General features: G+C 45.8%; 1 long non-coding RNA gene across 4 annotated transcripts; it reads left to right on the forward strand.

Annotated features, from left to right (window-relative positions):
- The first annotated feature begins 5,735 nt into the window (after window positions 1-5,735).
- LOC138266844 (uncharacterized) lies at window positions 5,736-13,885 on the forward strand. Of its 4 annotated transcripts, none has more exons than XR_011199737.1 (6): window positions 5,736-5,793; window positions 6,152-6,984; window positions 9,731-9,858; window positions 12,344-12,448; window positions 13,176-13,251; window positions 13,790-13,885. It is a non-coding gene; the product is annotated as an uncharacterized lncRNA (long non-coding RNA). The 4 variants fall into 4 exon arrangements; XR_011199739.1 differs by lacking the exon at window positions 9,731-9,858 and having other exon boundaries at window positions 6,152-6,199; window positions 6,952-6,984; XR_011199736.1 differs by lacking the exon at window positions 5,736-5,793 and having other exon boundaries at window positions 5,801-6,984.
- The last annotated feature ends 1,223 nt before the right edge of the window (window positions 13,886-15,108 follow it).

The following is a 15,108-nucleotide window of genomic DNA, read 5'->3' on the forward strand; positions in this document are numbered from 1 at the left end:
GGATACAGGACTTGGGCTGTCCCAGGCCCATGTGCAGTGTGACAAGCCAGTTATCAGATGCAGATTTCCTCCCATTGCTTTCCTCTCTCAGGAACTGTTTCCATCATTGTTGATTGCCCTTTTGTGCCGTGAGGCATTTGGTTGCTATACAGCATGGCTAAAAGTCAGTGGCATAGTTGAGAGTGGCACGGAGTATTGTAGAGTGGAATGGTGAAGAGTGGAATGGCACAGAGTGTTGTGTACTGGAGTGGTATAGAGTGGAGTTGCGTAGAGTGGTGTACGGTGGAGTGGCGTAGTGAGGACTGGTGTATAGTGTGGCAGAACATTGTGGCATACAGTGCAGTGTCGGTTATATGTCGGAACCACGGGTGCTTCAAGCATGCTAACAACGACCTCATTTTAACCACTAATGCCTTTACCACAAATGCGTTTACAACTATTTGACCGTTGTAAACGCATTCCTTGTAAAGGCATTAGCAATCAGCATGCACGGTTCCAGCATGCTTCCTACCCAAACCCCCACCCCCAAAATTACCAGGACCCTAACCCCGTCCCCTAAAACCTAAACCACCCCAAGCCCCAATCCACCCCTTAAACCTAAACCCTGACCTCCCCTCACCCCCTAAACCCTAATCACCCCCAGCCCCCACCCCAAAAACTAAAAATACCCGAGTCCCAACCCCACCCGTAAAACCTAAACACCCCAACCCCCCAAACCACTCCTTAAACCTAAACCCTGACCCCCCCAAACCCTTATCACCCCCAGCCCCACCCCAAAAACTAAAAATGCCCCGAGTCCCCACCCCTAAAACTTAAACACCCCAACCCCCCCTTAAACCGAAACCCTGACCCCCCCAAACCCTAATCACCCCAAGCCCTCCCCCCCCAAAAAACAGCCCCAGTCCCAGCCCAACTTACCTCCTCCTTCACTGCGTCAACACCGACTCCCTTCTTCTGCACCTTAACCACGCATGTACATGGTTCAGACATGCGTGGTTAAGGTACCAAAACCAGGAAGCCGTGGAAAACAAAAGTACTGTTACCATTTCGTTTTTCACAAACTTTGTGGTTTCGGAGTCGTTGTTCCGGGTGTTTCCCAGCAGTGTCATAGAGGCAGTGGCATAGATTAGAGAGGTGCATAGTAGAGTGCAGTGCTGCAGAGTGGAGTGGCATAAAGTGCAGTGGTGTAGAGTGGCATAGAGTGTAGTGGCGAAGAGTGGTGCAGAGTAGAGTATTGTGGTGTAGAGTGCAGTGACGTAGAGGGGAGAGGCACGGAGTATTGGAGAGTGGAGTAGAGTGTTGTGGAGTGTCATAGTATTATATACTGGAGTGGTATAGAGTGTAGTTGCATAGAGTGGTGTACAGAGGACTGGTGTAGAGTGTGGCAAAGTATAGTGGCATACAGTGCAGCGTCATAGAATGTAGTTGTGCATAGTAGAGGGCAGTGGCGTAGAATGGAGTGCTGCAGAGTACAGTTCCACATAGTGGTATAAAGTTCAGGGGAAGAGAGTTCAGTTTAGTGTCATAGATTGCAGTGGTGTATAGTGGTGTAGACTACAGTGGTGCAGAGTAGAGTGCATTGGAGTAGAGTTCAACGACAGAGAGCAGTGGTTTTGAGTAGAGTGGCATAGAATGCAGTAGCATAGACTGGAGTGGTGCAGAGTAGAGTGGTGTAGAACAGTGGCATAAAGTGGTGTACAGCACAGTGGCATAGAGTGCAGTGGTACAGAGTAGATTAGAGTGGTACACCGTGGATTGGTATAGAGTGCAGAGGCATAGAGTGGAATGGTACAGATTAAAGTGCAGTGGTGTAGAGTGTGGTGTTGCAGAGTGGCTTAGATTGAAGTGGCATAGAGTGGAGTTGTGCAGCGCATAGTGGAGTAGGCCAGACTGGAATGATGTAGAGTGCATTGGCAAAGAGTGCAGTGGTGTAGAGTGCATTAGCACAGGGTAGAGAGGTGCAGAGTAGAGTAGAGAGGCCTACAGTGAAGTGGACTGGTGCACAGTAGAGTGCAGTAGTGCACAGTGCACTGTTATGGTGTAAATAGGAGTGGGGTAAAGTAGAGTGGAGTGGTATTGAGTATATTATGCATGGTGTGGTAGCACAATGCCATTACATACAACGCATTTTCTTTTGAAATTACTATTACATTTGCACAGACATACAATAATGAAACATAATGAAACTATACTGCACACAAATCAAAATGAGTGGAAATTACATCACTTAGTGCATTGATTTGTTTTGATCAGATTAAAGTACTTATTTCCACACACTTCTGAATTAATAAAAGTGTGCTTCATTTGTGGTTTTCTAAATCTGATATATTCTGAAATACTGGCACAGTTTATTTAAATGCTGTGTTCTAGACAAAAACTCTTTCCTACCCCGACACACCCCTGTATCCAGCAAGATTGTCAAATAAATCCTCTCAATTTGAATCCCAGAAAGAAAAGTAAACACCAAGCTCCCTTGAAAGACAGCCTGACATTTGACCTCTACCTTTGAATGTGCAGCAAACGTGGCAAGATAAGAACAAGATTTACAGCCCTGATTACAGAAAAGGAGCACATGTCAAAAAATACAAGGAGAGGTAATGTGAAAAGGATGCTTAGGAGGGGCAAACTGAACCTGGACAGCCTACAACAAATAAAGTCAGCTAACAGAAAGCCAGAAAATGTGAGTTACAAACAAAATGCCAATAGTAAGCAACCAGTGGAATGCATTCCCAGGGAAGCTCTCTGAATGTCCTGTGGGTTTTATCAAACCAGACAGCTGTGCTGTCTGGAAAGCTTCAACCTAAAAAGGGGTATTATGAAGCTAGCTCTGGGAACAAGGACAACTGCAGGAGGGGAAAGAGAAGGGTGTGAGGGAATTGACAACATGATCAATAGCAGGAGGGGCCACAGGAACAATGAACGGTTGGGGAGGTGCGGATGAGCGGGACAGTATGACAGCGAAGGGTCTGTGGGACCACAGAGGAGGTAGAAGTACATGAGAGAGGCTGTTGAAAAAGACACATTTTAGTAGAGTGGTTAAACGCACAGAACAAAAGTAGAGCCTGAAAAAATGAGCAGTAGAAGATCATAAGTAAATCACTCATGCGTCAGGGGAGGGACATACACACGAAGAAGAAAGACTACACCAGAAAGAACAAAAAGCCAATGTGGTGAAAGAACTGCCCTCCATCATCTGGTGAGTCATATGTAAAAGGGCACGTGGTCCTGCACTAGAGGGCACAGGGGCAGATCCAACAAAGAACTCTGGTTTAAGGAATTGTTTGTAGGAATGAATGGTATGGCTAAGTGAAAATCACTGTCAATTCTCACAAAAGCTCATTTTGCATTATAAAACAAATCTTGGGTCCACGGTTACATACTGAGCCCACCTTGGATGCGCCAAGACTTGGAGCCAGCAGAGGGATGAATCCTTTAGGGATTCTTAGCAGTGCATATTTCAAGAAAACTAAGGGCCTCATTATGACCCTGGCGGTAGAGAACCGCCAGGGCCAACGGGGGCGGGAGCACCGCCGACAGGCCGGCGGTGCTCCCTTGGGCATTCTGACCGCGGCGCTTTGGCCGCGGTCAGAAAGGGAAAACCGGCGGTCTCCCAACGGTTTTCCACTGCCCCTAAGAATCCTCCAAGGCGGCGCAGCTCGCTGCGCCGCCGAGGGGATTCTGACAATCCTTACCGCCATCCTGTTCCTGGCGGCTCGCCCGCCAGGAACAGGATGGCGGTAAGGATTGTCGTGGGGCCCCTGGGGGCCCCTGCAGTGCCCATGCCAATGGCATGGGCACTGCAGGGGCCCCAGTAAGAGGGCCCCGCTAGTATTTCACTGTCTGCATAGCAGACAGTGAAATACGCGACGGGTGCAGTAGCACCCGTCGCACCTTCCCACTCCGCCGGCTCGATTACGAGCCGGCATCCTCGTGGGAAGGGAGTTTTTCCCTGGGCTGGCGGGCGGTCTTTTGGAGACCGCCCGCCAGCCCAGGGAAAAACTCATAATACCCTCCGCGGTCTTCTGACCGCGGAGCGGTATTATGGAGGGCGGCATCCTGGCGGGCGGCCTCCGCCGCCCGCCAGGGTCGTAATGAGGCCCAAAGTGTTGTATTCAGTTAATTTTGTTTTGGTGGTGGTGGTGTTAGTTTTCTGTTTTGCTTTTTCAGGCATGCGTTTATGGTAGTTGATGTCCTCCAGTGTATGGATCTTTGTGTTAATAGTGCCAAATGCAGAACAGTACCAGGTACTGCAGGTCAGTACTGCATTGCATTGGTGGGGGTCTGCAGCATCCAGTTGACTGGTATAAACACTGAAGAATCTTAGGGTATTGCACCAGTGCTGGTATGTGCCATTTCGCATTAATCACGTGCAGGTACTCTGTACTGACCCATTTAAAGCGCTGTCTAGGACAATGCTAGTCACAGTAAAAGTGCTGCTCCACACCATGGGAATGCAGGTGAACCAAGACTTTAACCGGGACAACTGAATTATGTGGCAGGAGAGGGCCAAATTACACTGAAGGATTTAGTAAATTATGCGACAAGAAGAACTAAATTATGCAGCACATTTTGAAATAGTATTGCTTCATTATTTCGTAATTATTAAACTCAGTAACACTATCTGGGAATTGGTCCCGAGTAATTAGTACCACTTTAATATCCAAGATAGCAATAAACAATAAAAAGATGACCACTGCACGGAAACACGGGTCGCTGCATTTTTAGTAAATTTTGAACTGTCTTGTGCTAGAAGTTTTTTTTCTCTAAAATCTGCATACTATGAGAGAACTGATGGATTATGGGCAAATCTGTCTCTATGCAAAACATTGCTGTTTGCCGCACAATTCCAAAGACCCAACTATGACTCACTGAATGTGTTAGACCTGAGGTCTTCAAACTGGGGGGCCTCAGGTGATCCCAGGGGGGGCGACAAACTGGCCAAAATAAATATTATACAGAGAACATGCCTTTGTTTTAAGCAGAAGCATGTTATTGCAGTTTTAAAAAGGTAACAGTACTTAACTGCAATGTTTAAATAGGTTTAGACCTATTTAAACATTGCCATCTTTCTAAAATATTTGTGAAAAATTCTGAGGGGGGGCCCAATGATTTTTATTTTTCAACTGGGGGGGCGCGCGGCATTAAAAAGTTTGAAGACCACTGTTTTAGACTGTGAAAGGAAAGTCCCCGACGAGAATGCAGGGGCTGATGAAACAGAAGAGGGTGACATCCCTAGCCCGTCTCACCCCACACCAGAGCCACTTCCCCTACAGCGCCAGTGTATAAACTGTGCACGAGAAAGGCCCCTTTTCACATAACGACCCGGGGAGTTAAAGGCCCCCAGTGATAAGGCCAGTCTGCTAAGACTAGAGAAAGTCCCAACCAAGTGGCTGTCACCTGCCCACTACAAGTACCAGAAGCCTCCGAGACAGGCCCCTCCAGCTGGTGCGCGCGGCCGAACACCACCCATCCAATCACAGAACCCGCTTAAACTCAGCAGCCAATCAATCAAACGCGGATTGTTCGGTGGCCGTATCCTTTCACCACCTGTCCAATCACAACACCGCTCTTCCACAGGAGCCAATCAATGATACCCGTACTGTTCACCTGACGGCCGCCCATATCGCTTCCACCTGTTTCACCTCGCCGCCGCCAAGATATCATGGAAGCCTTGGATTGGCCAGGAGGTTGTCACATGACCGAAATAGGCGTGGCCGCTAATCATCTTAGAGCCTCTGATTTGTCCGAAGGTGGGCACGTCATCCACTCTCACTCCTACTGCGAATTCAAAAGGTAGTTGGCTTGTAACGGATGTCGTCTGTGGTGTTAATTTTTATTTTAAATAGTTGTGCCTCTCTCGTATAAGTTATTATCTGTGTTTAGTTTACGTTTCTAGCAATAGTTTTGGGTTTTCTCGCTCACCGAGCGCCCTGGGTGGTGGGGTTTGTGTTATTTTCTCGTTTGGGTTTTCTCGCTCACCGAGCGCCCCGGGTGGTGGCGTTTGTGTTATTTTCTCGTTTTGTACTTCAGAGCTTTGATGCTCCTCTTTCCCCGAAGAAGAGGTCGGCCGGAGGCTGAAGATGGAGGCGGGCGGACGAGTGGGCTTGGGTTTTTATTTTCAATAACTTGTAAATCTTCGTTTGTTTTGCAGGTCGCTATTCTTTTGTCCATAATCCGCCTCGAAGCTGCGTTATCCCAGGTGATGTTCCCTCTGCGGAGCTGTCGTGGCTCCTTTTAAACGTCTACTATTGACTACTGTTTTTATTGTACTCTATCTTGGTTTAATATTCTAATTAAACGTTAACCTTTTCTGGACGAAACTTTGAAACCACTATTTAGTTCTTATTCGTTTCAGCCCTGGCTGCTTTCAGTAACGGATGTTTCTGTATTGTTGACATTACCGTGAAATGTCTCTTCTCCATTGCCAAGTGCTCCATGACCCCCCCCTTTCCCCAACGAGTTATTTAATAAAAAAAATGTTATTTTTATCTATATGGTTGTGGCTAAATTACTTCTTAACGGTGTTCTTTAGCAATACACGGTTGCATTCTGGGAGTTGTAGTTTCATGTAAATCTGGAATATTCTACATGGAAAGAAGGTAACTGGAAGGGAAACGCTGGTTTTACAGAAACTGGTGTTGTCTAAACGCTATAGCAAGTAAGTATGCTAGCAGGTTTAATTACTCTCACTTGCAGGTACGGTGCAGCTGTGTCGAGTCTCGCAAGAGTGAACCGCGGTGTAACACGAACTGCAGAGGACGGACACTGACAGTTCGCTTTCTTTGAGAGCGGTGCATGTTGGAGCTCGTGTTGTAGGTGGAAGAGGGCACAATCTTCTATGACTTGTGTTTGGGGGGAATTTTGTGCGGGCCGTTGAAACTGGAGTTAATTTTATTACTATATTGTATTTACCACTGTTGAGAGGTTTTTTTTTCTCATCCACCCACCAAGGTGATTCCTGCAGCCCGTGTCTCTGGCTCCACGGTAAGGTACCCATGTTAAGATGCCGCTCTAATGAAGTGTCTTCTGCAAGGACGTTTATCAAAGGGTCCGGATTGCTCAGACCGCTGGATCTTGAGTTGGAGAGTGTGGAGAGGCACCTCAAGGATGATGCTAGATTATGAATGTGGGGATGTGGTGCACCACAAACCTGCTTTACTGCAGCTGTTGAGAAAGTGGTCTTGGTGCCGCTGTGTTGAGATTCTATGGTTTTCTTTTACAGGTGGCATGCTTTGCAATATATGTTCTATTTCATGCAGAATTGCTGGTTGTCTTATGTAACTTCTCATCATATCTGTGAGTAATCTTGACCTCGGCAAAAGGTGGGGATGTACTGAAGTGACGTTTCTATTTTGATTTGCTTGCTTGATTTACCTCTCCCAGATTGAGTAGGTTCTTACCAATGGTTGCTGTTTCGGCTTGAATTATTATTATTATTTATTATTTTTTCCTTTTCACGTTGTAGCATAGGTGCAGTGCAACAAGCTGGGGCACCGTGGTATAGTTCGCTTTAGCAGTTCCAAACCTTTCAATTTCTCTGGCTGCCGGTCTTTAATTATGTCCTGGAATACTTGGTTCTCGAGTGGGTCTTGCCTGCAGACATTAATCCACTAGTGACCTCTGCTCAGCAACTGCTGGTGAATAGGCTTGTAACCAGGCTCCATAAACGTGGGTAGGGAAGACACATGTAGCAATCTATTACTGTAACAATGTACACACGGACACAAGGAGCCCTCAAAACTGGAAAAAATATTAACTGCAGAAACTCTGCCTTGTCTGCAATCCACGTCATAAGTGTGATTGGGTAAAGCTGTAACTTTGCAGAAAATGCGTTTGTTTGTATCCTCTGTCCAGGAGTACCCTCCTTCGATGAACCACGCTGTCTCTGAACTTAGTGCTTTAAGGGTGTTTTAAGAGCCCAGTCTTACCCTGACATCACAAAACTGCCTCCCACAAACTACAAATCTGTTCAGGCAAAAAAAAGTCCACTTTCAGATCTACATTTCTGGAGGTTATAAAATGAATGTTGAATGAACATATCTCCATACTGTGAACTCCAATGGTGTTATCACCTTATACCTTAAAGGGGGCAAACCATAAACTAAAAAAAGTGGAATGTGAATTCACCCACCCAAGGATGTGGAATGGGACGAGGGAGCTGGAGGAACTAGTAACCCCAGAAGGTAAGTACCTGGGTGTGTCCCCCAGCAATTTAGGTAGGTAAGTACATGGTTTTTCTCTGAACCCAACAGGAGGACTTTAGAAGAAGACTGCAAGATCCAGACAAGAATGGAAGAACCTAAATGTGGGCTTTGATAGAGGATTTGCAAAGGAAGGGGACCAAGTTCAGTTCATAATGTCCAATTGTGGTAGGTGCTGGAAAACCACCAACTACCCTTGGCAAATGGAAAAGGAGAGGGTTTGCAAGGCTGAAGACCAGCAAGGTCCAGGGAACTCAACCCAAAGAGGTGAGTCTGGAGGTGACCAGCAGTTATTGGAGTCGCAAGAAGAGGTAGCCCCCACAGGCAGCAGGCAAAGTAGTCGCAGTGAGGTCCAATCAACACATCTGGAGTGTCCCACCCTGCTGGAGCAGCCGGCAGGAAACTGGTAAAGGAAGAAGTGCTGGGAGCCAGGGCTATACAAGGCCTGAAGATCCCTTGGAGGATCAAACTAGGCTTGGTAGCTACAAGAGTTGTGGTGCATAGGGGTCCTGCTAGGAGAGGGAAGGGCTTACCATCTCCCAAGTTGGACAGCTGGTAAGAGGGATCAAGGGGACCACTCCAGACCACCTGTGATGCAGGATCCATGCAGCTCTGGGGAGAGAAGCGGAGGGGGGTGGGGGGGTTGTTGCTTTGAAATCACCTGCTTGACCAGGGGCATAGGCCCACCTTGGATCCAAGATGGCAGAATCAAGTGACCATATGGAGGAGTTCTGGGCACTGCCCCTGTGATGAACAGGGGAGTGGTTACTCCCCTTTTTAATTGTTCCATTTGATACCAGAGGTCTCTGGACTGGTGTAAACCAGTTTATGCAGAGGGCATCAAATGTGCCCTTCAAAGCATACCAATGGCTTGGGGGGGCTACCTCTACTGAGCCATGTAACACTTTACCAATGGAGATGGTGTTAACACCCTCTCCCACAGGAAATCACTTGTACACTGCCTTTCTCCTGCTTCAGCAGGAATACAGAACCTGTCTGCAGTGTACTTGTGCGGGCTGCCTGGAAAACCCCACTGGACTAGTAGCAATGCTGGGGGCCCTCTATGGAGACCCCCCCCCCCGAGTGCATGTGTAGGAAATTGGCTCTGTATATACTATCTCAAAGTGAGTGTGCACAGCCTAAGGGTTCCTCTTAGAGGTCGATAGTGGCAAAATTAGATACTAATGCTCTATTTTGTGGTAGTGTGGTCGAGCAGTAGGCTTATCAGAGGGTAGTGTTAAGTATTTGTTGTACACACAGGCAATAAATGAGGAACATGCTCAAAGACTTAACTCCAGGCCAATAGTTTTTTTATATAGAAAAAATATATATTTTATTTTGGAATCCCAAGATTAAAATTTGAGGCAAGTACATCAAATGCAAGGTACTTCGCACAGGTAAGTATAAAACTTTGATTTAAACCAGTATTATATACGTTTGGTTCATATGGTATTAAGTTATTTTGAAAGTAGACACTGCAAAAATCAACAGTTCTTGGGGGAGGTAATTTTAATTTTTTGTTTTTTCAGGTAAGTAAAGCATTTACAGTCTCCTGGACATAGGCAGGCCACTGTTGGGTGTTCAAGGCAACCCCAAAGGAGGGCTCTAAACACAGGCGCCTATGATGAACAGGGGTGCTCCGGTTCTAGTCTAACAGGTAAGTACCTGTGTCTTTGGAGAGCAGACTGGGGGGTTTGGGGGGGGGGGGGTTGGGATAGGGGGGGGGTGTTTGTAGAGCCCTCTGGATTTTTTTTTTTTTTTTAAATCTGTTTATTAAACACAATCTTCACACAACAATACAATAGCTGTTCATAATTTTGCAGTCTGTTTACACACTTGTATAAATTTACACAGCATTGCTACACCATAAGGTGTCAAAAAAAAGAAGGGAAGGGGGGGAGAGAGGAGAACGAGGATAACCGGAGGGGAGAGCAATTCTAAACAATCATAAGAATGCGAAGTAACTAAGGGCAAGGTAAAAGGAAGGTGCAGCAGCATTTAGCGTGCAAGCTATTGTGGGAGCTGATTGCAGCTTAAGGGTCCGGCCAATCATTATCCGTATCAGTACTAATTTAAGTGATCCCCTGCGGTGTGTTGGGGGGGTGGGGAAGAGTAGAAACACGGCTAATGAATGTAACTAAGGTGTAGATCACCTCAAGGATATAAAGCACCTCCAGCCAGTGCAAGCTTTGTTCCTGGCCACAGAGTGACATAGGCACTCACCCCATGTGGCCAGAAACTCGTCTGGTTGTGGCAGGAATTAGTCAGCCTAGCACTGAGTTGGACTGGCATGCAGGGGGCATCTCTAAGATGCCCTCTGCATTTTTCAATAAACTGGCATCAGTGTGCATTTATTGTGCTGAGAAATTTGATACTAAACTTCCCAAATTTCAGTGTAGTCAGTATGGAACTGTGGAGTTCGTAATTGACAGACTCCCAGACCATATATTCTTTTTGGCTATCCTGCACTTACAATGTCTGAGGTATTGCTTAGGCACTGTAGGGGCATAGTGCTCATGCAACCATGCCCTCACTTGATGTATAGTGCAGCCTGCCTTAGGGCTGTAATGCCAGCTAGAGGGGTGACTTACCTTTGCCACAGGCAGTGGGTTGAGGGCATGGCACCCTGAGGGGAGTGCTTAGTAGACTGTCTTTTTCTCCCCACCAGTGCACACACCAGCTGTGAGGCAGTGTGCCTGTGCTTAGTGAGGGATCCACGGGGTGACATAATGCATGCGCAGCCCTTGGAGACCTTATATGGCCACAGGGCCCTTGGTACCACATACAAGGGACTTATCTGTGTGCCAGGCCTGTGCCAAATATAGAAACCGGTATAGTTTAGGGAAAGAACACTGGTGCTGGGGCCTGGTTAGGAGCGTCCCGGCACACTTTCATTCATAACTGGCATCAACAAAAGGCAAAGTTAGGGGGTAACCATGTCAAGGAAGCCAATTTCTTACATCATGGAATCCTACAGCCAGTATTGGCAACAGTATTGGGGTTTGTTTCTGACATGTTTGCTATCAAACATGCCCATGTTGGGAGTTAACATTATGTAGCTGGACACAGATCGTGACCTATGGGCAGTAGATGGGTAAAATGGCATCCCTGCATCTAAGTCCAGGAAAAGGGAGCTGGGGTTAATGGGAACACCTCTGCTTGTGCAGGGGTGCCATCACACAGATAGCTGCACCCTGCCCTTTGGTGTAGTGACCTGTAGTGAAACGGTGCATGCACCTTCACAAGCAGGCTGCACTGGCAGGCCTGCAGACACATTTTGCATTGGCTCTCATTGGTGGCACAATACATGCTGCAGCCCATGGGGAACCTCTGGTGCCCCAATGCCCTGGGTACCTAAGTACCATATACTAGGGACCTAGATGGGACCACCAGAATGCCAATTGTGGGGTGTGTAAATTCATAGGCACCTCTTTTAGATGGCAAGAGCAGTTACTGGGGTCCTGGTTATAGCAGGATCCAAGTGAAAAGTCAAACCCACTGACGGGCAAAAAGTGGCAACCATGCCAAGAGTAGTTTACTAAACTGCCTAGTGAGTGCAGATTGTTGGATTTAAATGTAGTTTAGGTGGAAGTTGTTCTAGTGATCAGTCAATTCAATAGGGGTGTGAGGGGTTGCTAGCAATAGTTCCTTTCATATTTTCCCTACCCTGTCTCTACTTTTTTCTTTTTCTACCTTTTTTTTTCTACTTTTATTTTTTTCCTTCTACTTTTATGGTCTGACTAAATTTAAAAAAAAAAAAAAAGGCTTTTATTTAAGCCTGACCTCAGCACTGCAGCCGGGCCCCGGTGGGCATCCGGGTTTTTCTTTTCTGGGTGCACATCGGCGGTACCGGCTGTAGTGCTGACGTCAACAGAGAGGTGGCAGAAATTGGCGCCATCTGTTACCTCTCTCGAGATAGCCTGAATTCTGGCACCCAAGGGCCGCTCAGAACGCCTCTATTCGGGCATCTCGCAGTGAAATCTCATCTCTAGAGGAGAACTCCTTGTGGAAGAAGAGCTGCTAGCTTTGTCACTGGAAGGACTTATTGCTGGCACAGTATGCACAAATGATTGCCACTGTCCCAGCTGAAGATAATGGTTTTTCCACTGGAGCTTTGTACCAATTTGTCCTTTCTATTACAGATTTCCCACAACTTCAGAAGCAGCCTTTGGCGTCTCAGTGCTGCACTAATATAAGCTGCCTACATATCTGCTTTGAACCGATCAACTTAAGCTGCAGCATTAAGGGTAAGTCGTGGGTTTATGATTGGCAATTGTTGGAAATGAAAATGGAGGTAACTAAATCATGGAAATCCAATTTTAAGGGAATGTAATTCAAATTATCAAAAAAATAAACTGGATTCAGTAAGCAATATGGTTTGAAGACTGCATTATTTCTGCAGTAGAATATATGTTAACAAAGGGGAAAGTGTCTCATATTAATGAATAGTTTTGAATGTATGATTACCAGAAAACATTTCATTAAACTCTACTATAGAGCTTGACTGCATTTATACGCATTCCTAAAAAGGGTGTTTGAATTATAGACCATTAGAACATTGAGGATTAAAATTGAACCTACACCTTATGCTTGTCTATGGAATGGTGAATGCCCTTCACCCTGCAACATTGAGGGAGGGAGGGAGGGAGGGAGGGAGGGAGGGAGGGAGGGGAGGGGAGGGGGGGGGGGGGGGGGGGGGGAGAAAAAAAAATGTCTGTCGCTACTTGTGTCAACTGAGGTAGAAGAGATTGGTTTTTTTTATCTCACGCCGCTCTTTATGGCATTCAAGAATTGCCCTTGGAGTGAAGCAGGAGCCTTCATGACTGGTGTCTTAGGGCCTTGCTGTTGGTACGTTATTTTGATAAATCAGTCACCCCTCTTGACTTGGTGTATATACGCTGCCCAAGTTTTGTACTAATTATTGCAAAATGAATAATGTGCATGGTGGTTTCAGCTTCTAAATGTTTTCTGCAGCTGACCTGGTGTTGCTCATTTGTCCACGTTTCTGTGTCAAGCCTGTCTGCATCTGGTACTGCCTGCACTACGAACAGTAAGTTATGGGTTCATAAATTGTGTAGGTTACATGTTTTTAGCAAAGTATGCTACACATGTGATTGTAGGTTATAGTAGCTTGGATCAGTTATTTCGGTGGGGGGTGGTATGGCATGTGTAAGGTTAGATTGCTATGAGAACTGGAGGGGATTTGGGAGAATAGAACGTGTATCAAGAGGAGCCTACTGTGCCACGAGAATACACATGGGAATAACAGATGTGCTGCGCCAGGGCTGTGACTAGCAGATCCTACTGTCATGCAATATTTTGTTGTTTGGAAGGTAAATCCAGAATAGTTTAATGATCCAGACCATAAAGCTCACCTGACTGAGAAGGCTTACATTATGAAAAATTGGGTGCTTGGGAAGGCATTCTCTCCACTGTAGGCTGAGGGGAGGAGAATGTGTGCTGCTGGGTTCACAGCAGACTGTGAAGGAAACCTGTAAAGAGTCTGTTTAGACTTTGATCATTTTGGATGCTTCAACATTTCAGGTGGCTGTAGCTACCCTCACTCAATTCATCTTGTTTTGTTGTAGGTGACTCTCGTCCCACAGGAAGTCTCTTGGAGGAAATCTTTGGTGACCAGGCCTTGTCTCGCTTCACATTATTAAGAAATAAACTATTGAACTGAACTTTTGTGTCAGTGCTATTTTTGAGAGAATGGCAAAGAGTGATCAAGGTTTCCTCGGAGGGGTGCTCCTGTGAGGTGATAGTTTGCAAATAGCATTCTGGTCCATCTTTAGAAAATGGTATATAGCCCTTTTTGTGCTGGGTAGTGACCTACTTTTACAAAATTGTTTCTCCCTTGCGTTTCTTCCAGTGCAGGCCGATTATTATTAGAATGGTGTGATGGAACTGAGGGATTTGTTAAAATTCTATATAATCTGGATGTTTACAAATGTCTTCAGTGCCATGGTGTTTCTCTCTGAATTGTTCTTTGTTTACTATCCTCAGCTTAACTTTATTCAGTTTTCTTAACAAAATTATGCAGGTTTACTGGGTAAAACATTTCTTTGTAGATATCTATTTAGTAAGCAAAAGACCAAGGAACAGTACATTATACCTATACACAGAAAAATAGAAGTAACTTTTTTTGATAAAGACAGTTCCCCTTGCATATAACCTGTATATACGTAACAGTATAGGAATGTGGTGGGTTAACCCTTAGAACCGTAATGTTGATAGTGGCATTGTATATAGATGCATGTTACTAACAGGCTAAAATCCAAGGCACATATAAACAAGGTGCTAAAAACTTAAAATGTAAAGGCAGAACTACCCTAGGTAATAACAGGGGCCCTAATAATTTTGCTTAATGGAAATCATTGAAACTGGGCTACATAAAAACAATGTACATGGTTTCCATAGTTGAAACCTCATCACATATACCAGTAGGTAAATCAGTCGGTTCAAACCAAGCACTTTTTGCAAACTTAACTGAATATTCCCCTTCTACAGTACCTCAGACAATGATGAGTAGACATCTGTAACAAGAGGGTTCTGTGGCAGGAACTGATAAGGTATAGTACTGTCATCAACCTCTTAGCTGAAGACCTCCATCTCAGCTGTTGGTAAATTATTCTGGCTTTCCAAGAGCTTTAAAATGTGACTTCATGTACTATAGGCAGGATAGCTCAGTGCCTTGGCTCAAGCAAGCCCATATAATCTAATCAGGTTTAGCTCCTCAACCCAGATTGAACTACACGAGGGTGAGTGTGGATCACATTCTCAAAATAACCTGTATCCAATTCCTCATGGATTATCTGATGGGGTACCTTGTCCCACAAGAGTCCCCTTAAACTTGTGTTCCCCTACCTGTATTCTCTTTAATCCGTGGCTGGACACTCCATCCTGA

The sequence above is a fragment of the Pleurodeles waltl genome, chromosome 12 (assembly GCF_031143425.1).
Source record: "Pleurodeles waltl isolate 20211129_DDA chromosome 12, aPleWal1.hap1.20221129, whole genome shotgun sequence".
NCBI classification, from domain to species: domain Eukaryota; kingdom Metazoa; phylum Chordata; class Amphibia; order Caudata; family Salamandridae; genus Pleurodeles; species Pleurodeles waltl.